We start from the raw sequence: 25214 nt of genomic DNA, 5'->3' as shown, positions 1-25214 counted from the left end.
TCTCCTTTATCCCTTTGGCTTTCACGTGTGTGCACCTGCCCTGTCTGCTGGTCCTCAGCATAGCAGTTCCAGTACCTTCTAAAGGCCCCTCCAGTTCTATGTGTCTCTGGTCACAAGGGTGGGCATCCATCTCGGCATCTGTGAGTCTCAGTTCAGAAATCAGCTCCAAATGACTTGCCCAGTCTCCCCAAATGCAAAGTCCTGCTTAAGACTCAGAATCTTGAAGTTCCCATGGTGGCTCAGCAGGTTAAGAATCTGACTAGTATCCACGAGGATTCAGGTTCGATCCCTGGCCTTGCTCAGTGGGTTAAGGATCTGGCATTGCTGTGAGCTGCCATGTAGGTCACAGAGGTGGCTTGGATCCTGCATTTCTGGGGCTGTGGCATAGGCTGGTAGCTCTAGCTCCAATTTGACCCCTAGCCTGGCAACTTCTTACATATGCCACACATTCATCCCTAAAAAGCAAAACAAACAAACAAACAAAACAACAAAGCCTCAGTCTTTCTGGCTCTACTTACGAAAAGAGGTCTCAGCCAGGGCCCTGTTCTCTTTCTGATCTGTCCCCATCCAAAGCCAGGTTCCATAAAGACAGGATTCATTGAAGATGGCCATTTGTTTCATTCATTGGATTATCATCTGAGCAGAACATGAACTGTGTGTTTCACAGAGAAGACACTTGAAGAGACTATAGGGAGCTTCAGTAATTCCTGGAGACCTTTTGTAGCCATCGCAAGATAAACCTGCCCATTTGTAAACACACTCCTGGACACAGAGCATACCCACATTTTATGAGGAAGAGATTCTGCATTCCTGGCCTGGGCAAGGCTGTGTTCTGTACCTACTATGCGCCAGCCTCCACCCTGGATTGTCAGGGAAGAGTTTAAGCTGGAAGGGATCTCAATTTCAACGACCTTTTCGAAACCAGACAACATTTTGAGCATCCCTTCAAAGTTCATGTTAGAGGTTACACATGCAAAAGCCAGAGGAGCCAGAAAAGTGAGAAAAAGATAAATCAGTGAGGAAAATGCTGAGTGCAAAGGGGCCCTTGACATCCAGCCGGGAGGGTACAGAATGGTGTAGCTTCTGCTGCCTAGGGTCCCATACCCCAGCTAAAGCAAGTAGCTCCTCTCAGGAGTGTGGGTCCCAGGTGGCCAGATCTTGTGAATTATTTCAAGAGAACCCCAAATTTTGATGTTTATGGACAAGTTCCCAATTTTTTGGGGGGCCACACCTGCAGCATATGGAAGTTTCCAGGCCAGGAATTGAATCTGAGCTGCAGCTGAGACTTATGCCACAGCTGTGGCAACACCAAATCCTTAACCCACCGCACCAGGCCAGGGATCAAACACACACCTCAGCAGTGACGAGCTGCCGCAGAGACAATGCTGGATCCTTAACCCACTGTACCACAGCAGGAACTCCACAAGTTCCTAATTTTTAAATGTTAGGCAATAATTCAAATACCTATGGCACAATGTGGACCCAACAAAACCAAGCCACATCAACAGTTCGCCTCTCTTACTATAGACATTCCTTCCAAAGAAAAATGTCCCATTTGCACATATAAATAAAATTTGATGTCAGTTTTTTGGGGGGGCTTATGCACTAGCGCCCCAGATTAGGAATCTCTGCTGCCAAAGTTTCAACTCTTATGAGAATGGTTCCCATATTCAGCCTTGGATGTGGTTTCCTGGGGATGGGGTTCAACCTTCCCTATGAGGTGTAGCTACAAATGGGTAGCCACCATGTCTGCCTCCCATCTTCCTGCTCAGTGGCCAGACACTGCCAGCATCTTCCCTCTAACACTTGCTGGGACTTGCATCACCAAAGCATCCGTGGGTGAGGGCTTGGTTTGCAGTGCCTGCAAACCTGGCCTAAAAAGACCAGGCATGGTCCCCAGCCCCTTCCCTCTGGGCAGCCTTGAGTGCTGACAGCAGATGCCCACCTAGCTATGCTTGGCACTGGCTCTGCTCTAAGGGGTCAGGTACACCGCGCCCCCCCCCCCCGCCACTCTACTCATGACATCCGCGTCTCTGCCTGGCCTTTGGATAGAGTCACCTTGAAGTGACCAAAGAGACATATATGCCACTCCTCCTAAATAGGCAAAGACTGAGAAGAGTCCTTTGCGAGTCTCTGGGCTCCGAGCCATCACCGTCTGCTTATGAACGCTGCTTCTCTCTGAGTGGCAGAGCAGGGACAGGAAGGAGTCACACTGGGGCACTGGCTGGACAGAGTCTGATCTTGGCTTTGCCCCTCACTAGCCAGGAAGCCAGTCCCGATCCCACCACTCCATTCCCGTCACCTCTTCAGGAGCCCTTGCTACGGAAGGGCCAGGTGCATAACTACTTCACAGGCGTTATATCTCATTTAACTCTCCTAACAAAGCTGAGAGGCAGGAACTCATTTTAGCTCCACTTAACAGATGGAGAAACTGAGGCTTAAAGTGTTTCATAACATATCCAAGATCGTGTATTTGGCAAAGAGAAGCGCTGGGATCTTTTGCGTGTGGCTAATACCAGCTAACTGATGGTCACTTTCCCTCTAAATGTGGGTCTTTGAGTGGCTTAGAAGGGCCCAGACTAGGTCCTCAAAAACGATGTTGTTAAAGCCATCCCCACGCGTCAGCACACCGTGGCCCTGACGCACAAGCTCTGTCTGGATCTAAAGGGCACGCTTGGTTCCAGGAACATGATCTTCCTTTTGGCCCCTCCTGCCTGGCACACTAGGCACCTCTGGCCAGGCTTAGAACCTCTTCAGCCTCGCGACACTGTCATCCCGCTGATTGGGTGGCCATGATTTCCTAAGTGGAGACCCACATGCTCCCTGTGCTTTCCATTGTCCCTTCAGCTCTGTGAGGGCAGGTCCTGGGCAGGAGGACCTGCAGCCCCTCTCAGAGCCATAGTGCGGAGAAGTCTGAGAAAAAAGAGAACAAACACCCTCCAGAGGAAGGAAAACAACCAGGGCCGGGGGGCAGGGCCGCCCTGCAGGACCAGGTGATGCTTCTATGCTGGGTCAGGTAGGTAGGTGACCGTAGCAGCAGTTGGAGATAAGCCCAAGAGACGAACTAGTTGCATAACCTTGGCCAAGTCACTTGCCCTTTCTTTGCCTCAAAGGCTTCATCTATTAGATGGAGTAGAATGGAATTAGGTTAATAATTTCCCAAAGTGCCCCAACAGAACAATAGCCTCTAATCTTCCCCCTCTTCTTGGAGAGTCACAGTGTACACCAGCTTATTCAAGGTCCTGACAAGTCCTGCACGTCACAGGAACTGCTGACATGTCCTAACCCACTGTATCCTAACCTTCTTGGATCACACAGCTTTTTAAGTAACGTCAATTAACATCCCTCAGACCAGCGTTCCATGGGACATGCCTTGGCTAATTTTCAAATCTCTTCTGGTGCTAAAGTTCTTTAGCTCAACAGCCCCTCTGTGTCTATGCTGGGAGAGAGGAGGCCTGGGGAGGCCCCTGGAATCAATAAGTCCCCCGCCCTCGGCTTCCCCATTCGTCACAGAACATCTGTCTTGTGACCAATGGTGGCAAGTTCTTGGCTCCCCAACAGCTCTCTCTCTTTTCCAGTTTCCCATGGAGAATTCCATTTTTCCTGCCCTCGTTCCATGTGGCCTGGGTAGAACTGGCCTCACCACCTGGCTCCAAAGGCATACACAGAACCCAGGCCTGGCTGTGAGTAATATATCCTCCTGGCCACAGCAATTGCTTCATTGTGGGCATGGGACCCCAGCGAGGTCAATCAGAGAGAACTCTGGCACTTTTGTTGGAAAGATTAGAAAAGAAACCCTGGCTGCAAAGCAGGGAGGCATCTCTTCCTACTTTGGGAGAGTCTGCCAGAGAGATTCCCAGGAGAAGGCAGAGCTGAAAATGGTAGCAAATACCTTTTTGAGATCCCTGATGGCCTGGATCCAGCCATTCCTGAAGCCTATGCTCCTATCAATATTTTTCCCTTAAACTAGTTTGAGTTTGGGTCTAATCCTGTAACTGTAATCCCCACCAGTTGTACCAGGAGCATGGGCAGCATCAATTGCTAAATGAGAGGAGGAAGGGGCTGTAGATCTTGGCAAAGTGCATGGGAAATGTTCAGAAGGTGGAGTGGGATGTTCCCCGTGACAAGGTGTGGGCATAGCCCCGGTGCCAAGGAGAAGGGACTGATCACATAGATCCCAGCAAGACTGTTCAAGGCTTAAACAGTAGAGGGATGTACCAGCAGTGGTACTTGAGGCTCTGTGAGGTCCAACCTATACAGCCCTGATGGGCTGGCTGTGCTCTGAGAGAATCTTGCTGCTCCACATGTGGGCACAACCCACAGGCTTGGCATCTCCTGGGAGCTCATTGGGGAGGCAGGGTCTCAGGCCACATCCCAGACCTACTGGATCAGGATCTGCTTTTTTTTTTCCTTTTGGCTACACCCGCAGCATGCAGAAGTTCCCGGGCCAGGAATCAAACCTATGCTGTAGCAGTGACCTGAGTCACAGCAGTGACAATGCCAGATCCTTAACAGGCCACCAGAGAACTCCAGGGAACTCCAGACACTGCATTTTAACAGACCCGAGGTGATCCATTTCACATTCCAGCACCATGTGGAGTTCCTTGTAGTGACTCTGGCAGCAAGCAAGGGTGGCAACCACTACCAGCTTGTCTCCCCCTGTGTGATCTGCAGGCTTGCCCATCAGTACTGGACAATTTACTCCCCCCCTTTTGTCTGGGTTTCCCCATTCTTGCTTGGGCCAACAGAATGTACTAGAAGGAACATTACCCATGCTATACTTGGCCTTCAAGTGGCCTGGCATCCCTGCTTCTCTCACAGAAGCCAGTTGCCATATCAAAGTCTGACTCCAGGCTAACTTCCTGGAGGTGCCGCTCCTAGGATCTGTGAGTTCCAGACCAGTGAGAGAGGCCTTCTGAGACCTTCTCGTTCAGCCCAGCCCCCAGCTGAGTGCAGCTGAGTAAGTGCCCCTCACTGGAGCTGAGCCCTGGCCAAATTTCTGACCCATAGAATCAGAAGAAATAACTGATTATTGCTGTTTTAAGACGCCAAGTTTTGGGGTCACTTTGTTATGCAACAAAAGATTACCCTAGGCAGTGACTGTCTTTCGGATTCACTGAAGGAGGCAGCTGAGGAATGGGCACTAGGCCATCTGCAGAGTGTTCACTAGCTCCAGACACTGTGCTGAGCACTTTCCACCTGCCAGGTGCACTTCCAAATGCTGTTCCAGGCATTGGGGGCTGCAGGGGCGGGGTGGGGGAGTGGTGGTGAGCATAGATAGAGCCCTTGCTCTTGCAGAACAGACACCCCTGTCCAGGGAGACAGCAATAGACAGGAAAACACACACACAACACACACACAACACACACACACACACACACACACACGAAGCAATGGCTTGGGTGTTTGTGTCCCCCCCCAAATTCACACACTGACATCCTAACCCCCACCCCCTAGGGTGATGGTATTAGGAGGTGGGGCCTCTGGGTGGTGATTAGGTCATTAGGTGGTTAGGATGGAGCCTTTCTGAATGGGATTAGTGCCCTTATCAAGGGATCCAGAGAGCTCTCTCTCTCTTTCCACCACATGAGGATCATGGAGCAAGTGGCTATCTGCAATTGCACAGCAGATCCTCCTGAAAACCAGATCCTGCCAGCACCCGGGTCTCAGACTTCCAGCCTCCAGAACTGGGAGATGCATTTCTGTTGTTTATAAGCCACCTAATTGATGGTGTTTTGTTATAACTGGACTAAGACAGGAGATGATTTCAGAGGAATAAGGAGCATTGGCAGTGGGGGTGGGGACAACATGAGACAACATAGGAAGACAATCTCCCTGGAGACACACTTGATCTGATGTCCTGACGTTGAACCAAAGGAAAGACGGTGTGGCAGGGGAATAGGGGGACATGCATGGCCTGCTTGAGGTGCAGGCGGCTGCTCTGGGAGGAGAATGCAGAGGGAGAGGGCAGTGGGGTGGGGATGACGTCACAGAAATTGGCAGGGCTACTGCTGCACCATCCAGGTTGACAGCCCCTGGCCGCACAAGGCTATTTTGCATTGAACTTAAACTTATGTTAAGACTAAGTACAACTGGAAATCCAATTCCTCAGTCCCACAAGCCCCATTGCAAGCACTCGTCAGCCACATTTGGCTTGTAGCTATCACATGAGACAGTGCAGATGAGAACATTTCCGTCAATGTACAAATCGGCCAGCCCTGTCTATAGGACAAATCCAAAGTAAGCCAGGGTTCAAGGTCAGACCTTGTGCTCTTGGGCTTGAGACTTCATTACATCCTTGGAGGCTCTGGTTTTCCCCAGGATTAAGTGAGGCTCTTCCAGCCCAAGAACGGGTCCCTACTATCCATGGTGGGATGTCAATTCCACATCAGCTGAGCCAAGGTCTTACCCAGGGGGTGTTCGAGGCCTCATCCATGGTAACTGGCAGCAAAGAGGCTGTTTAGCTGACTTCTTTGCAACCTCGTTTTAGCTGCCAATTTGGGGCTCCCTGATGTGAAAAAAAGAACAGAGCGTGGCTACTATTTCAGGGCAAGTCGCAGAAGGGAAATTGCTACAATTAGCTGAAGCTGATTTCGATTAGCATATTTTTTTCCTTGGCACATAACATCTGTTGGTGTGGAAACAGTCGCGCCATCAGGTCCTGTCAGAGCAAGAGGCATGGGCAGTGAACCAGGCGGGTCCATGGGGAAGCCCGATGCCAGCCAGGCCAAAGTCGAGGATGGGCTAGGACAGCCCAGGAGGAATGGGCAGTTCACAAGCAGTTTGCTCTTGGGAAGGGTTACAGAGGCGGGGGCTTTCTTGCCCAGGCTGGGTGGCAGCTGGTGGACGGGCACAGCTGCCTTGGCGTTAGCGGGACCCGTGTTGTTGTTTCGTGTTTGGGACATCTCCGGAAGTTCGCTAGCCTCTGGGGCAGTTATCCAACTGTCCTTACCTGAGAAACAGGGACAATGACACTCACCTGGTGGGTTAAGGGAGGCTTACCTGAAATAATTTCTGTGTACACACTTGGCATACAGTAAGTGCTCAGTCAGTGCTGCCCAAGTCATAATTTTATGGGGAAGAGTCTTAGGAGAGGAGGAGGGGTGGGCTAAGGGATGTTTGATTCGTATTCAGGCTGGTTCCAACCTGGGTATTGTCACTCCTTCATTCATTCAACAAACATTTATTCTGCAAATTGGCAGTGGCCGTGGACCACCCCCTTCAACAGCCTAGCCTCCTGTTTCCTTCCTGCCCAGCAGGTCCATGGAGCTGAGCTCTGAATGGTTCCTTCAAGCTCTCCCCGCCTAACAAAGTTCGCAGCTGCCCTGGGAGGCCTGACCCAGTTGGACTCAAACCCGGAAAATTGCCAAGGTGTCGAGACCCAGATCCTGCAATCTGGGATCTGGATCGGCCTTTAAAGGTCTTTTGGTCCAGCTCCTGACTGAGCACAAGGATCCCGTCCCAGCCCTGTGAGCGGAAGGCCCCGGCTGGCCCGGACGCTGCCAAAGGCTCATTCTATTTTCAGAGCGCTCTCATGTTGGAAAGCTCGTCTGTATATGGAGTATATATAAATTCTAGGTTAATGTCCCTCTTAAAACGCAGCACCCAGCACAAAGCACAGTCCTCGGTTTCTGTGTCCCACTTCACTTTCCTCGTGGCAGGAATGAGGAACGATCACATAGGTAGCGGGTCCGACACACAGTAGGCGCTTCATGAGCTTTTATTTTCTCTCCAAATGAGGGCTGGTGCAGTGGAGGCCCATGGCCACTCTAGCTCTGACTTCTAGACCTTTCTCTTTGAGTGGGGGCTGGGGTGGAGCTAGTGTTCTCAGCAGACTGGGTGGCCACCAATGTCAGGGACTCCCGGGGGAGAGGTCAAGGTCAGACTCAGCCATCCCAAGGAGAGAGAGCAGGGATGGCAAAGCCTCGGGGGGCGGGGGGTGGGGGTAGAGAGAGATTTCTCCAGGCACACTCCTTGCCCATTGCCCGACACGCTCAGGTAGAGACAGCCAGGGGCTGCTCAAAACCACAGGCTCCAGAACTGCCCAGCCCCATGAGTGAGGTGTGCTGCGGCCACGGGGGCCTGCAGGGGCTCAGGTATGGGGGAGGGGAGAGGGCAAGTGGCCGGTCTGGATACATGAAGCTGGCAGACAGACAGGCTCTGGTTGTGAGTGAGGAGGCCAGACAGGGCGGCTAGCTCTGCCTCCTGGTGCCCCCGTGCCAGTCCCCACTCTTGGCTGCAGACCACCCTTAGCCAACTGCTGGTGGGCCAGCTGAGGGGCGCCGGTGTCCCCTTGGAAAGGGGGCTTTGGTTCCTGCCCCACCCTGCTCCCTTCTTCCATGCTGCCTACTCTTCTGGTGTCTAATCCAGCCACCCACACCCCATCACCATCTCAAATCTCTTTCACTGTCCCAGAAGGGGAGGAAAAAATTGGGCCCTGGGCAGTTGGACGTAAAAGCCACCAGAGAAGCAACATGTATGGAGAGGAATGCCTTCCTGCACACATGTCTCTGGGGGTTGGGGTGGGGGGTGCTTTCCGCATTCCTCATCCGACCCAGGCCACCCCTGCTCACCAGGCTGTGAGGTGCATCCTGGACCCCAGGGCTGCCTAGGATCTCCCATGGCTGGGCCTGGGGGTGGGGGAGGGGAGGATGCCCTAGGGGATCTGCCATCTGAGAGGCTGGCCTCCCTGCCCCTGAGCCTCTATCAGCACACAAATGACCTTTGCCCATGGAGCTGCGGCAGGTGGCAAAGCAGGCCTTGGAGGTGATTAGACTATCACTTCCTGCAGCAGGCAGCCTCGCCAGCAGAGGTTGGAAAAGGGCTGCCTGTGAGGGGCGAGCCAGCTTCCCCAGAAAAGGCTGGTCCTGGGACGGTCCTGGGACCATCCTGGGCCCCAGATTGGATGATGCTGTTATGAGTCTGAGACCCCAAGGTCAAGGCCAGCCCGCTATCGGCTGCCTTGGTGCCTGCGGCCCTCGGGAAGTGAGTACTCACCAAGAGTGATGAGAAGGTCAGCCGGGAAGGTCACTTTGTCTCAGTTGCCTGTCCCCGTTGGTCACTGCAGGCCAGGACAAGGGGCTCAGTTTATATCCTAGACCCAGGGGCAAGTCAGCCCCAAGATCCTGAATGGACTGCATTGTGATGTCACACCCCTGGGGCGGCCCCCACAAGGCCTACTGTCCCTGTTGGTGTCAGGGGACCATCCCCCACAACAAATTGAACCCACCTGGGTGCTGTTTTGAGCAATGAGGGTGTCGGCCCTGCAAGCCTGGGAGCGGCTTTGAAACACCCTCATGCCGCGTGTTCCCACCTCCCAGACCTGGCTGGGGTCAACCCAGTTAAACCACACTCAGCGTTTGTACAGGTTTCCCACATAAATTGACTTTAACAGGTACTCCCAACCCCCACCCACTCCCTTTGCACATTTTCTGTGGTCGATTTAAACATCCAGGGCTGACCCCTGATTTTTCCCCTATTGCCCACCTGGTGTGTTCAGAGGGCGGCAGAAGAATTTAAATATTAGCTCAGGAAAACAAACAGGAGCATAAATATCCCCCACCCGCTCTCTGTCTCTTTCGTCAAATCCAACACAGACGTCTTTCAGACTCTACCTTCTGCATATACACGCCCTCACTGTTTTCCGTCAGAGGTAACTGGTAATTAGGCACCACATATTTAATAAGCCCCAGAAGGAAAGAAAAATTCACAAAAGGGGCCAAAGTTTCCAAGCGTTCTGGAGGTTCCCTCTCCTTCTTCCTCCAGTGCTTGAGGCTGGGTGTGGGGAGACTCTAACTGCAGGGCAAATGGCCTTAGACACTGTCCTGAATTTTAGCATCTTGAACAGTGGTTTTTAAACTTTAGGTAGATGGAGTTCTCGTCTTGGCTCAGCAGAAATGAATCTGACCGGCAGCCAGGAGGACGAAGTTTCGATCCCTGGCCTCGATCAGTGGGTTAAGGATCCAGGAGTGCTATGAGCTGTGGTGTAGGTTGCAGATGAGGCTTGGATTGGGTGTTGCTGTGGCTGAGGTGTAGGCCAGCAGCTACAGCTCCGATTGGATCCCTAGCCTGGGAACCTCCATATGCCACAGGTACGGCCTTAAAAAAAAAAGGGGGAGAATTTCAAACTGTGGGGTAGATTTGAAGCAGCTGGGGGGCTTTTTAAAACAGATTCCTGCCCCCTACCCCACCTAGGGCTCTTGACTCAGTAGGTATGAGGGAGGACCCAAGAATTTGCATTTCAAGCACGTTCCCAGGCTGCTGTGGCTGCGGCTGCTCCAGGAACTACTCTGTGAGAGACAATTGCTTGAAAATGTAAGGGGTGCTGGCCTCTGGGGTTTGATCCTAAAATAGTGCTGCCGACTGATGGTGGTATTCGAGGGCTGTGGGAGAACAGACAGGAGCTAGAGTTTTGGGGCCAAAGCTAGCTGAGCCTTCTGGGTTCAGCCAGCCTGCTTCATTGAGAAGCTGTTCCTCGCCAGGGCTGAGCCGTGCTGGGGAGGTTCAGCTGACCTTGGCCTTGCCCTGTCTGCCCGTAGCCTCCCTTTGGTGTCTGAGGGAGCCTGACTTCCAGCTGTCAGCACCCATGTCTCTTTGCTGGGTGGCATTTTCTAGCTGCTGGAGCTCACCCTACCTGCAGGAGGTGCAGCTGCAAGGTCAGGAATTAAAGTCTCCCCGGGGACATCCTCAACCACTGACTATTGGCAGTTGGCGTATAACTACCTGAGCACCTCTCGCTCAGATATGGTCATTTGGAGGCGTGCTCTGTGTCATCTCCCAGTGGTCCCCATGGGACCAGTCTCGGTGGCTCACAGGGGTAACTGGCTTGATTACACCCCCTATCTTTCTGCCCACCTTCCACCCCCTCCTGGCTCGCTTCCCCATGGCCCTCCCAGAATTTCCTGGGATCAGTCCCCTAAATAAATGACTTGCCCTTGAATCTTCACTTCAGGGTCTGCTTCAAGGCGAGACATCACGAATAAGGAGAGGTTTGTGTCCTGGTTAAGTTCACATTCCTTGTTGAGGAGGAAAAACCAAGTGGCAGAGGACAATCAGGAATTTCTGGGTATTACTGGAGAGTGTCAGGTCTCAGGGCAGGTGGAGGCGTTCTGCTGGTTGCCCTTTGGAGAGTCATCAAGGGCGCCTTGCGAGAACACAGGAGCTCAGCTGATGCTCTCAGGAGGAGGCCAGCAGGGAGAAGGGGCCCTGGCAACCTGGCCCAAAGGCCTCTTCTTCCGCACACAGGAAGCCTGAAAGTGGTACCCACAGGGGACTGATTTGCTATGCAAATTTTTCCTGCTCTCTATCTCCCTGGACAGTTCCTCCTGAAATAGGAATTTGGAGGTAGACAGGACACCATATATAATATGGCTCTTGTTAGTTTGGGGGGGTGTTGGATGCTTGGAGAGGGGTTGATAAGGGTCTCTGGTGGCCTGATGGGTGTAACATGCTTTCCTGGGTTCCTAGTCCCATGCCCTGGCTGTGCTCAGCCTCACACCTGCACTAGTCCCCCCCCACCCCTCCCATGTACACCTCCTTCTCATCAGTCTTCCCAGAGCCCCTGCCCCGCCCCAGAAAATGTGCAGCCCAAATGAAAACCCTACGCCTGGCATCAAACTACCCTTCAAGGCAAGTTCCCACCTCCCTTCCATTGGACACTTCAGGTATAGAAATTCTGAAAACAGGGAGTTCCTGTCATGGCTCAGTGGTAAGGAAGCCAACTAGTACCCATGAGGACGTGGGTTCAATGCCTGGCCCTGTTCAGTGGGTTAAGAATCTGGTGTTGCCTTGACCTCTGGTGTAGGTGACAGATGTGGCTTGGCTCTGGCATTTCTGTGGCTGTGGCTGTGGCATAGGCTGGTAGCTGCAGCTCTGATTCAACCCCCTAGCCTGGGAACTACCATAGGCCTAGGGTGTGGCCCTGAAAAGACAAAACAAGGCAAAACAAAAAAACAGAAATTCTGAAGTTGGTGTCCCCACTGTGGCACAGCAGGATTGGTGTCTTGGGAGCACTAGAATGCAGGTTCAACCCCCAGCCCGGCACAGTGGGTTAAGGGCCTGGCGTTGCTGCCACTGAGGTTTAGGTCGCTACCACGGCTGGGATCTGATCCCTGCCCCAGGAACTCCATATGTGGTGAGGCAGCTAAAACAGAAAGAAAGAAAAAAAAAAAAAATTCTGGCATTGCCACCAAGGTGGCCCAATGGCTACTCAGCTGGGCACCCTCACCAATCATTCTTAGGGGACAAGGCATCCAGAGTTCTTGCCCCACATTTCAACTTGAGAGAGAAAGGAGTCCACTTACATTGTGTCAACAACAGTGGTCACTTTTTCAGCATCACCCAGGTCTCAAAACATAATTGGCTGCAAAGCTGCCATTACCTCTGCCACTAGACCAAAGGATCACATTCATGGAAGGGGCCCCATTCCCAGAGCACAACACGAAACCGCGATGCCCAGGTTCTCTTGTGGCGCAGGCAGCGGGTTCAGGATCTGGTGCTGTCACTGCAGTAGCTTGGGAGCAGATTGGATCCCTGGCTGGGGAAATTCCACATGCCATGGGCGTGGCAACACACACACAAAAATGAAAAACTAAGAGATGGAAAAATGGGGCTCGGCTTGTGCTTTTGAAGACCGTGGTCTCAACGTTCACCTCATATTTTACCTGCCCAAAGCCACAAAAATGCCTTTGACCTGATCATTTTCATGTTGTGATTAATGTCAAGGAAATAATTTAAAATACAGGGGGATTCTATGCACTCTCATGTAAATTTCAGTGTTGTTTAGGAATGTGGGAAATTGGAAATCATATAAATGTTTAATAGAGGAATAATTGTACAGAATTCCCTCCTTAGAATATTAGGAGCCCTTAATATAATGGTCATGACGATGACAAAGTAACAGAGAAGAATAGCAATATTAAGTGTAAATTTAAAAAGCATCAAATACGGAGTTCCCATTGTGGCACAGCAGAAACAAATCTGATTAGGAACCATGAGGTCGTTTGGGTTCAATCCCTGGCCTCCCTCAGTGGGTTAAGGATCCGGTGTTGCCGTGAGCTGTGGTGTAGGTCGCATATGCAACTCGGATCCCATATTGCTGTGGCTGTGGTGTAGGCCGGCAGCAAGAGCTCCGATTAGACCCCTAGCCTGGGAACCTCCACATGCCGCGGGAGCGGCCCTCAAAAAGACAAAAAGTAAAAATTAAAAAATTAAAAAATAAAGTGTCAAATACAAAGAACTATGACTTTGCATGAATTATGAAAATCCATGCCTGTGAAACAGTGCCCAACATCATTAATGATCAGGGAAATGCAAATTAAAACCACCACACACTCACAAAAATGGCTAAACTTAAGAAGAGCAGTAATACTAAATGTTGGTGAGGATATAGAGCAATTGAATACTGTACATTGTAAATGCTCCACCACTTTGTAAAACTGTTTGATTGTCTTCAAAAGACTGAAACATACAGACCTACTTTATGACCCAGCAATTCCACTCCCAAGTGTTTACCCAAAAGAAATGAACACATCACAAGAATATTGGTACGAGAACTCCAGAGCTGTTTTATTCAGTATATCCCCAAACCAGAAACCAAAAACAACCTAAATGTGTAAGAATGGGTGAATTGAATAAACACCCCTTATGTTTCAACAACAAAATCAGCAATAAAAAAGAATAAACTGGGAGTTCCCTTCATGGTTAATGAATCCGACTAGGAACCATGAGGTTGCAGGTTCAATCCCTGGCCCCGCTCAGTGGATTAAGGATCTGGCATTGCCATGAGCTGTGGTGTAGGTCGCAGACACGGCTCAGATCTCAAGTTGCTGTGGCTCTGGCGTAGGCCGGTGGCTACAGCTCTGATTAGACCCCTAGCCTGGGAACCTCCATATGCCGTGGGAGCGGCCCTAGAAAAGGCAAAAAGACAAAAAAAAAAAAAAAAAAAAAAAAAAGAATAAACTATTGGTACATATGTGATAAGGTGATAAACCTCAAAAACACACTGAGTAACAGAGGGCAGAGACAAAAAGAGTACACACTTGATGGCATTTATGTGATGTTTCAGAACAGGCAAAACTACTCCAAGACTACAGACATGAGTCAGTGCTTGCCCGTAGGAGGGGGCGGGAGGAGTGGGCTAAAGGGACAAAGGGTTTTTGGGGTAAAGGAAAAGTTCTAGATCTTTAGCATAATGGTGCTTACTCACGTGCATATGTATATAAACACACACACACACACACACATACACACATATATATATATACACACACTGCTTCCCTGGGGTAAAAACCAGAAAGAAATACTTTAAAATGTGTAAAGTGGTTGTGTTTCATGAATGAGATTATAGCTGATGTTTTTTCTCTTAGATTTGCCAAAATTTTACCTATATGGTTCTATTTTTAACATGCTAGAATAACAAACATTCTTTTTTTTTTTTCTTTTTTCTTAGGGCATATGGAAGTTCCCAGGCTAGGGGTTGCATTAGAGCTGCAGCTGCTGGCCTACACAGCAGTTCTCCGCAATGCTGGATCGTTAACTCGCTGAGTGAGGCCAGGGATCAAATTCGCATCCTCATGGATACTAGTTTGGTCCTTAAGCCACTGAGCCACCATGGGAACTCCCTAAACATTCTTTTTTTTTTTTTTTTCCAAAAAAATCACAAGCTGCTGGAAGCAATCACTTACCGTCGTCTACAACACACCAGGCTTTTATCACATGTTTGTGTGGTGAAGTCCTGCAATTTTTTTCCTGTATTTCTACCAATCTAAGCTTTCAAGCCAGGTGCAGGCCTTACAGCTCCTACTAAGTCACCCAGAATGTCCTTGCCAAAAGCAAACACTATCAGGGAGTTCCCGTCGTGGCGCAGTGGTTAACAAATCCGACTAGGAACCATGAGGTTGCGGGTTCGGTCCCTGCCCTTGCTCAGTGGGTTAACGATCCGGCGTTGCCGTGAGCTGTGGTGTAGGTTGCAGACGTGGCTCGGATCCCGTGTTGCTGTGGCTCTGGCGTAGGCCGGTGGCTACAACTCCGATTGGACCCCTAGCCTGGGAACCTCCATATGCCGCGGGAGCGGCCCAAGAAATAGCAACAACAACAAAAAAGACAAAAGACAAAAAAAAAAAAACAAAAAAAAAACAAACAAACACTATCTTATATTATCCATCATCTTTTCTTATATCATTTCTCTCTAACTCCATCATGTGCTCACCAAGAACTGATATAATATTTTTACTTTTTGTATTTCCAACAGCCCCAGCACTAGGAAACACAAACACACAGACACACACACACACACACACAGAAGTTTGGAGAAAATAGGCCTGAGCTGGCATGGAGTCACTATGTATAAGAGGACAGGTTGTGTGCTGCACAAACTTCAAGAAGTGGTACAAATGCTTCCTCTGCTGCATGGGTAGCGCCGTCTGGAGTTGTGCAGAGTCCCATCACTTCCTAGCTTTGTGACCTTGAGGAATTTATCTCCTGAACCTTAGTCTTCTTATCTATTTGGTAAAGAACGTTGGTTTTTAAAATAATTGAATTGAGATGTATGTTCAAAGCCCTCTGCAAACTGTAACATACTCTACAATGTTAGATGTGATGTTTCTCATAATAAATCTGGTCCCTGCCTTTCCTTCCACCTTCCTTATGACTACCCCTTCCTCATCAGCTTTCACTCAGTTCCCTGAAATTGCCAAATATGTTCGTGCCTCAGAGCCTTTGCACTTACTGTCTGCTCTGCCTACAAGACAATTGTGCTCACATCGTCCCTCAGCCAGCTCCTTCAGGTGATTCAGCTTTTGGCTGCAATGTCACTGTTACTACAGGTTTCACCTAAACATCCTAAGCTAGCTTCCTCCCCACTCTCATTTTCTTTCATTCTTTTTTGGCTGCACCTGTGGCATGCAGGAGTTCCCAGGTCAGGGATCGAACCCAAGTTCACAGCAGTAACCAGAGCCACAGTAGTGACGATGCTGGATCCTTAACCCATTGAGCCACCAGGGAACTCTCCCACTATCATTTTCTATCTCATCATCTTCTGTTCTTAGTACCTGAAATTATTTTGTTTAATGCTGATTGTCTACCTTCCATCTCAAGCCCCCTTGCCTAGAAGGTCCAGGTCTGTTTTGTTCACTGCTGTGTCTCCAGCCCCTGAAGCATAGCAGGTGTTCAAAAATCATGAACTGAGGGAGTTCCTATTGTGGCTCAGCAGTACCGAATACAGCTTGTATCCATGAGGACATGGACTCAATCCCTGGCTTCGCTCATTGGGTTAAGGATCTGGCATTGCCGTGAGCTGTGGTGTAGGTCACAGATGCAGCTCAGATCCCAAATTACTGTGCCTGTGGTGCAGGCTGGCAGCTGTGGCTCCAATTCAACCCTTAGCCTGGTAACTTCCATATGCTGCAGGTGCGTCCCTAAAAAACAAAAAACAAACAAACAAACAAACAAAAACCTTGTACTGAGAATGAACAAGTATTTATTGATAACTAGGCATCCCTTTGTGTTTATTCGGTCAGCCTGCCCACGGTTTTCCAAAAACCAGAAAGGATGAGGTTAACATGGCTTTTCCCTCCTCTGCTTAGAGAAGGAACCCACCCCAGTGGCTGAAGGAATCTGCCCAAGATGTGCCAGCGGCCACAGGTCTGAACGTTTGCCGCCAATACCATGCCAGGGAAGGCTCCAAGTCAGCGGGGCGGCGAGGACCCAGGAATAAGGAGGGCATTGTGCTGCCCGGCGAGAAGGATGATTCTGAGAACAGCTCAGAGAGCACCTCCCTCCAGGCCGACACACCTCTCCCAGCCAGGTGTTTTGTTCCCTTCCCTTCTCGCCCTTTCTCTCCCCGACTGTGAGCAAGGAAATCAGGCCAGCCAGTCCTACCTTTGTTCCTCGTAGGTCTCGATGTGGGGTTTCTTTAAAGCTCTGGTGCTAGCGTGAGCCCTGCCAATGCCACAGAGGAATTTTCTAATCAATGCCAAAGTTGGAGCTCATTAATTTTCGTGCCTGAAAGAAAGAAAACACTGCTTTAGGAACTGGCGTGCTTTGCTTTCTGCTGGAGGAAAGTGAGGCCTCTCTGCAAGAAGATTAATCTAGGTGTGTAGGTGGGTCATTCAGTGAAAACCCAGGCCTGCACGGCCCCAGGCGTGGTCCACACCAGTGGCTGCCTGCTGCCCATGGGCTCAGGGCCAGGCAGGGCCTGGGAGACCTGAGCAGAGGCAGGAGTGAATCCCATCTCTCCCTAAATTCCCACCCAGCACGTTTCCAGAAGGTTCTTCTGCCCTCTCTCTTTCTTCTTATGAAATAGCCATGATTCCTGGAGGGGTCATCCCTGAGGTCAGGTGAGCCATCCTCAATGCATGAACCTGACCTGCCAGGTAAATTGCAGGAATCTTTTTTGTTGTCTTTCTTTTTTAGGGTTGTACTGGTGGCATGTGGAGGTTCCCAGGCTAGGGGTCAAATTGGAGCTATAGCCACTGGCCTACGCCAGTCACAGCAACACCAGATCCGAGCTGCATCTGCCACCTACACCACAGCTCACAGCTATGCTGGATCCTTAACCTACTGAGGGAGGCCAGGGATCGAACCTGTGTCCTTATGGACACTGGTCGGGTTTGTTACCACTGAGTCACAATAGGAACTCCCTGTTGGAATCTTTTTATACAGTATTACACAACTCAAAACTTAATTTTAGGAGTTCCCTGGTGGCCTAGCTATTAAGGACACAGCATTGCCCGTGCCATGGCATGGGGTTGATCCCTTTCCTTGGAATTTCTGTATGACATGGGCGTTGCCAATATAAAACAAAAACAGGAGTTCCCCTCATGGCTCAGTGGTTAACTAATCCGACTAGGAACCATGAGGTTGCAGGTTCAATCCCTGGTCTTGCTCAGTGGATTAAGGATCTGGCATTGCCATGAGCTATGGTGTAGGTTGCAGACATGGCTTGGATCCCGTGTTGCTGTGGCTCTGGCATAGGCCGGTGGCTACAGCTCTGATTAGACCCCTAACCTGGTAACCTCCATATGCCATGGGTGCGAAAAGATGAAAAAACAAAAAAAAATTTTTTTAAACGAAAACAAAACAGGAGTTCCTGTTCCTGCTGTGGCACAAAGGGATTGGTGGTGACTCTGGAGCACTGGGATACAGGTTCAATCCCTGGCCCAGCACAGTGGGCTAGGGATCTGGTGGAATAGGTCACAGTTGCATCTCAGATCTGATCCCTGGCCTGGGAACTCCATATGCCACAGGATGGCCAAAAAACAAACAACCCACTTAATTTTACATTTTATACAGATATGTTTTATACTGTAATATTAAATATTTAATATATATTTTAAAATGTATACTTATTAATAGAAAATAATGTAGAAGGGGAGGCGTGAAAAATGTCATATTTTGTGGCTTGGGACTTCAGGCAATTTTCTACATTTTTCTTGACCCCTTTTCCTGTATTATCTGCATTCTGTATTCATATACCTTACTCTTATGCCATAAAAATAACAATATGATTTCCATTTTTAGAAACCTGCCTTTGTGGATATATTTTGAAGAAGAATGCAAAAATCACATGGATCTTTAATATAAACCTTGTTGCCTTCTTGAGACAGATGGTGTAGAGGCTGGAGCCCCATCCTCAGTGTCCACTTTAACCCTCCCCTGCTAGTAGAGACAGGTTGGTGAAAATATCTAAGAGGCATTGCATGGTAAGTCAGTAACACTTTAGTGTGAATTAGTCTGAGTTCATCTCTCTCTCTCTTTCTCTCTCTTACACACACACACACACACACACACACACACACACACACACCCATAGGTGGCACTTAGAACTCTGGGATACTCTATGGACTCACAAGGAGAGAAGGCGTAAAATTTGCCTAAATTAAATTGGCTAACTAAATTCTGCCCAGGCCTGGAATTTTCTTTCCATAGTGGCCAGGGCAGTCAAAAGAAGAGTGTTAGTGGGGCTACAGGCTATGTTCTCATCCTACCAAATCTAATTTGTCTGCAGTGCACATTCAGATCGGAGGCTAGATGGTGGTGCCGAGCAAGCAGTCTACTTGATCTATTAGCTGGTTGAAGGACCTGCCAGGCCAAAAGCAGAGAGCTGAACTCAGTTGCCCTAGCAGGCCCTTTCTGGGTTTTACTATTATACTTTGTTTTTTGCTTCTGGTTTAAAGACTTTCTTCAAAACTCTCACTAATGATTTAAAAAAAAAAAAAAAAGGCTGATGAACAGAGTTTGAGAAGAGCCATATGATGATTAAGTGGTTGGGGAAAAGATGCAGAAAAAAGGTTTAAGGAGCTGCCATTTCCAGGTCTGGAGAAAAAAAAAAAAAAAAACACAGAGAAAGGGACAGAAGAATGATTTTTAAGTGCCAGGCACTTACTAATCAACTGACGTGCAATCCGTGAACAGTTAGCAGACGCTGGCATTACATGGGGGTGCCTCTGCTCGCCCTAAAGCCAAGAAGACTCAGCCTTTCAGAAAGGAGGACACAAATAAGGAGGAATGATTTAAGACAGACACAGAACGGACTTCCCAAAGCTCAAAGCAGCTCATGGCAGGACTGGAAATCACAGTGGATTCAGAAGGAAAAATATACGATTTAGCCGTTTGAGAAGTTGGTAACATTTGTAGAAGAGTCATAACTCCTGTGCATGGAATCTCAGCAAACTCTACTGCCCAGTTATGCAGGGGGCAGTCTCTAAATGGAGCCAATGATGGGGAAAAACATATTCAGAGGTTTTGAGGATGAAGCAGTTCCCTGAACTCATCAAAGGCAGAGAGAAACCAAGTTCAGTCCAAACCTGCACCCCCATCCACAAGAGAGGGCCTGGCAAATGGAGTGCCCTATTTCAGGATGAATGACCAAAAGGCAGCCCTTGAAAGATGGGCCAGGAGGGGACCGCTCAAGGTCAGGGAGAGCAGGCTTTGGGCAGAGGCACTGCCTGGGCACAGATGGGAATGGGCAGAGCTTGGCGAATGTTGTGGGGCGCTGGCTACGGGAGAGAAAAAGCCAGTCAGGAAAATGAAGACTTGAGGTGGTGGGAGTGATCTAAGGCTCCAGAAAGGGAGGCAAGAAAAGATGGAAGCAGAGGTTCGCTGAGTTTGCTAAAAGTGAGGAGCTAGGTTGGAAAGAGAAGGAGAAAAAAGACAGTTGGATCTTTCACAGCCCTGTAAACCATTTCACTCTATTTACTTTGGCGCATTTACCACAAGCTGAATATTAGTCTAATAAATTAGTGATTGCCTGCCCCCATCCCTACTATACCACAAGTTTACTGAGCGGGGGGCCCTATTTTTCTTGTTCTCTGTTGAATTCTTAGCACCCAGTATAGACCCTAGTGTGACGCAGGGCTCCATAACTATTTACTGAGTGAACAAATACATAAAGTAAACCAGGAAGAGTGGGAAAAAGATTGAGTGTCCTGAGTTCTTCATCATCTTTAAAAAAGAGTTAGGATGTCTAACTAGCTAGGCTAGTAAAGGAGACTTTCTGCTCAGGGATAGAAGATGAAGCCCCATTGTGCCTTTTAACTTGATGGCCCTCAGATTTTGAATCTGAATGTCCAGTGTGAGGCATCTAGACAAGCTAGGCTGACCTCACGGCCACAAAACATTGCTTATAACCAATATATCCCATCTGCAACAGAGGGATACGATTCTAGAATTCCTGGGACACCATAGCTGAACAGCTCAACTGAACAGTGTCTTTGTTCAATTAAAATATTTTTTTGACAGCTTATCTACTGCTCGCTATTATCCGAGGAATAGGCTGAAGAGGAAATGCATGGAATCCTGGAAGGACAGTGGAAAGGAGAAAAGTTTCTTTTTTCTTTTTTTTTTTTTTTTTTTTTTTGTCCTTTTGCCTTTTCTAGGGCTGCTTCCCATGGCATATGGAGGTTCCCAGGCCAGGGGTCTAATTGGAGCTGTAGCCACTGGCCTACGCCACAGCCACAGCCCCTCGGGATCTGAGCCACATCTGCAACCTACACCACAGCTCACAGCAACGCCGGATCCTTAACCCTTTGAGTGGGGCCAGGGATCAAACCCGCAACCTCATGGTTCCTAGTTGGGATTCGTTAACCATTGTGCCACAACGGCAACTCCAGGAGAAAATTTTCATTAGCTCATGTAGGGTCTGTTATGCCTGCTCATTTCCCCACTGGCTTTTCCATGACAAAAGCAGAGGGTTGTATTATGGAAAGGTGCTATTTTTGCAGTCCCTGAGACTTATTTAACTTAGTCATTCACAGATGTGAAGGCTTGAGCAAGCAACTGCCCTTCTCTGAACATCAGCTGCCTCACCTGTAAACAGGTGATGATAACAATACTTCCCTCTCAGGGTTCTAGTGAGGATCATTTGCAAAGCAATTTCGAAATAGGAAGGTGCCAGGCAAACATTATTCATCTGTTTTTGCCACCAAGTTCTCTTTGGAGACTCACAGCCGGACATCGGGTCGGTTCTCATTTTTGCAAAAATCTTCTATCTCCAAACTCGCTTCCAATGTCTCCCATGCAACAAACCAAACATTTTTGCCCAAGCTATCTTTTATTCCTCTCATTGGCAACCATGAAAATTGGTAGTTGGGTATTGCACTTTCTTCAGGTAGGCTTTATTTTTCTTTCAACAGTTATTATGATCTATCTACAGAGATTTTTCTTTCAGTGTATAACAACATTACTCTGATCTTGAGTAACACTGCTGCAGAATTTAAATTGTCTGGGACATCATAGGTCCTCGGCTCTAGATTTTACCCAAGTATAAGATAAATATGCTGACTGTGGTGTGGAAGGACCCGCACTCTGTTTTAAAAACTTTAAACCTTGAATTTGTATTTAAAGGAGCTTGAAGGGCCCTGTATTCATTAATTCATTTGTTACTCATTCATATAAGAAATATTTATCAGTTTTGGATCATTCTCACTGGGGCTCTGTTCACATTCCTTCTGCCATTCCTGTGCATATCAACAGCCTCTGATTGAGCAGTTCCCATTGTGGCTCAGTGGGTTAAGAACATGACTAGTATCCATGAGATTCAGGTTCGATCCCTGGCCTCAGTGGGTTAAGGATCCCGTGCTCCTGTGAGCTGTGGCATAGGCCAGCAGCTGCAGCTCCAAATTGACCCCTAGCCCAGAAACTTCCGTATGCCATGGGTGCAGCCCTAAAAAGACCAAAAAAAAACAAAAACAAAAACAAAAAAAACTTCTGATTGCAAACATCATCCACCTTCCTCAGGTCTTTCTTTGGGGTGTGGGCTGGATATGCCAGGAAGAGTCTCCAACCAGTGACAGGAGCTGTAAACAAGTACTCTGCTTCTCCTTGGTCCTCAGGTTGGGTCTCTCTGAGGCATACGCCACCCTGTCTCCCAGGGCCCCTCAGCAGGATTAAGCTCCAGCTGTGCACAGTGCAAACTTGCCGATATTGCTGGTGATTGGCTGGCTTCCTCCCCATTGCTCTTCTCCACTCCCGCCTTGGTCGTTCCTGGGATCACTTTCCACATGAAATGCTTTCACTCAAATCTTTACTTCAAGGAGGGCCAACCTAAGGCAAGGCAAGTGGTTTGGTTTCTTGTTTTCATTTTCAGCCGCCCCCCACAGCATATGGAAGTGCCCAGGACAGGGATCAAATCTGAATCACAGTTTTGACTTACCACAGTTATAGCAACACTGGCTCCTTAATGGAAATCAAACCCGAACAGCTCAGAGACAATTCTGGATCCTTAACCCGCTGCACCCCAGAGGCAACTCCCTAAGGTGAGTTTTTGGCCTTTGGTGTTTGTTTGTTTCTACCAGCATCAAATCGTCGGGTTTGGTGTTCAGGGAACATAATGATGCATCAGATTGAGCCACTGACCCCACCAGGGTGTGAGATGTGCAGAAATTTCAACATGAGTAGTTCATTTTTCTAATATGTTCAAGTCCTGTTGAGTCTGTCTTACACACACACACACACACACACACACACACACACACACACTCCGCTCCAGTCCAGATGGCCATTATATTCAGGGGAGTGAAGGAGTCAGCCAGGTATATGAGCTGATTGTTGCATTTTTAGGAATGTTTCAAGCAGTTCTTTAAGCACAGCCATTTATTAAAAATTTGATGATATAAGCTTCCAGTGGCACAGATTATATCAAAAACAAAAGTAATAACTACTCAACCTCATCACTTCCTAATTATTTGACTATACTTTACTATTATAGGTACCATTGAGATTATTTACGAAGTTATCGGTGTGGTTTATAAAGGTATGCTATGGCGAATTTCTTCCCATCTTTGTATGTGGTGACTCCGTAGCTTGAAATCAGCTCTGATGGGGGTATTCACACCATAGATATTGGCAAATGCTACAAATTAGGAACATCTCCCTCCCCCTCCCCCATAGCCAACTGTTAAATATTTATCAGCATATCAGCCATATCTTGCTGGAATCTTGCAAAAGCCTCCTACCTGGGAGTTCCCGTCGTGGCACAGTGGAAACAAATCCATCTAGGAACCATGGGGTTGCAGGTTTGATCCCTGGCCTCGCTCAGTGGGTTAAGGATCTGGTTTTGCTGTGAACTGTGGTGTAGGTTGCTCAGATCTGGGTGGCTGTGGCTGTGGCTGTGGCTGGCAGCTGTAGCTCCAATTCGACCCCTAGCTTGGGAACTTCCAAGTACCTTGGGTGCAGCCCTAGAAAGTAAAAAAAAAAAAAAAAAAAGCACGCCTCCTACCTGGTCTTGGGGTCCTCCATTACATATCTTCATATCCTCCTCAATTCCTATTCACCACTGCCAAGGGGATCTTTTAAAAGGCAGGTCAGACTGTATCACTCTCTTGCTTAAAGTTCCTGCTCCTGTTGGCTTCCCGATATGTCCTAAGCCCCAGCACCTTCCTGCTTCCTGGTCTTTGCCTTTCTCTCCCTTTTTTTTTTTTCTTTTTTTAAATCATTTTGAACAGCTCACAAATGTTTCTATGCATATTTTCAAAAATCATTATTTCCAAACATTCAATCAAATATGCACAAACTCACTGCAGCAAATATGACACTTAAAGATTTAAAATGATAACTAGATACTATTAGCATTTCCAAAAATTCTTATGAAGATCCATCAGATGCTTTCTTTTTTGTTGGCTTGTTTTTTAAAACTTTTTTTATTATAGTTGATTTGCAATGTTGTGTCAATTTCTGCTGTACAGCAAAATGACCCAGTTATATATACATTCTTTTTCTCATCTCTCGTCCTTCCTTCTTGAGCTGCACTCCCACAGCCATCTTTCTGTTCCCTGAACCAGCTGCTAAGCTCCTCCTCACCCCAGGACTTTGTCCCTTATTCTTCCTTCTTTTCAGAAGATCAGTTTCTTTTCATCGTTTGTGTCAACTCAACCATCACCTCCCCAGAGAGGTTTTCTATGATCATCTTCTTCTACCCACTGCCCTCCCCATTCCCAAATCCCTGTCCCTCTTCATCACATCAGCCTCTTCTCTTTCCTTGTAGCCCTTGGCACAATTTTGATTCACTTTGCTTATTTATTGGTTGATCGGTCTACTGTCTTCTCCCCATTAGACTGTGGCCTCCATGAAAGGAAACCCTTTGCCTTGTTTATGGCTATCTCCCCATCACCTAGTGACTGACAGTACCTGCATGGTAGGTACTGAGTTGATTCATTTGTTGGAGGAATAGGTGCACCCTGCTTCCACTCCCCTCCTTGCACTTCCCACTGCACCATTCTCTTCTCAGCTCTCTGCACTTCAGTGGCCACCTTTTCACCTGCTCCCCCGCAAAAAACCCCTGTTTCCCGAAAGTCCTTGGTGATATCTGAGTGGCCATGTTTAACACATAATCCAGTCTTCTTCTTGCTGGGTTTCCAGGCTGCCTTTAACAGTGTTCGACATTCTTTTTCTTTCTTTCTTTTTTTTTTTTTTTTTCATTTTTAGGGCTGCACCTGGGCATATGAAGTTCCCAGGCTAGGTGCTGAATCGGAGCTGCAGCTGGAGTCCACACCACAGCCACGGCAATGCCGGATCCAAGTCACACCTGCAACTTACACTGCAGCTTGCAGCAAGGCCAGATCCTTAACCCACTGAGCAAGGTCAGGGATCAAACCTGCATGGATACTAGTCAGGTTCTTAACCTTCTGAACCATGATGGGAAACTCCAAACAGTATTCACCATTCTTTACTTCTTGAAATTCTCTCCTCTCCATGAACCCGTCCTCTATTTACCTTAT

General features: G+C 48.4%; 1 protein-coding gene across 1 annotated transcript in view; it reads right to left on the bottom strand.

Moving 5' to 3' along the window:
- BANF2 (barrier to autointegration factor 2) overlaps window positions 1-9377 on the bottom strand; it is a 37146-nt gene extending 27769 nt beyond the window's left edge. The window contains exon 1 of the mRNA XM_003134265.3: window positions 8998-9377. The gene's annotated coding sequence lies outside the window, so the exon portion shown is untranslated. The remainder of the gene's footprint in view (window positions 1-8997) is intronic.

This window comes from Sus scrofa, chromosome 17, assembly GCF_000003025.6.
Source record: "Sus scrofa isolate TJ Tabasco breed Duroc chromosome 17, Sscrofa11.1, whole genome shotgun sequence".
NCBI lineage: Eukaryota > Metazoa > Chordata > Mammalia > Artiodactyla > Suidae > Sus > Sus scrofa.
This window is presented reverse-complemented; position numbering and strand designations above follow the sequence as displayed.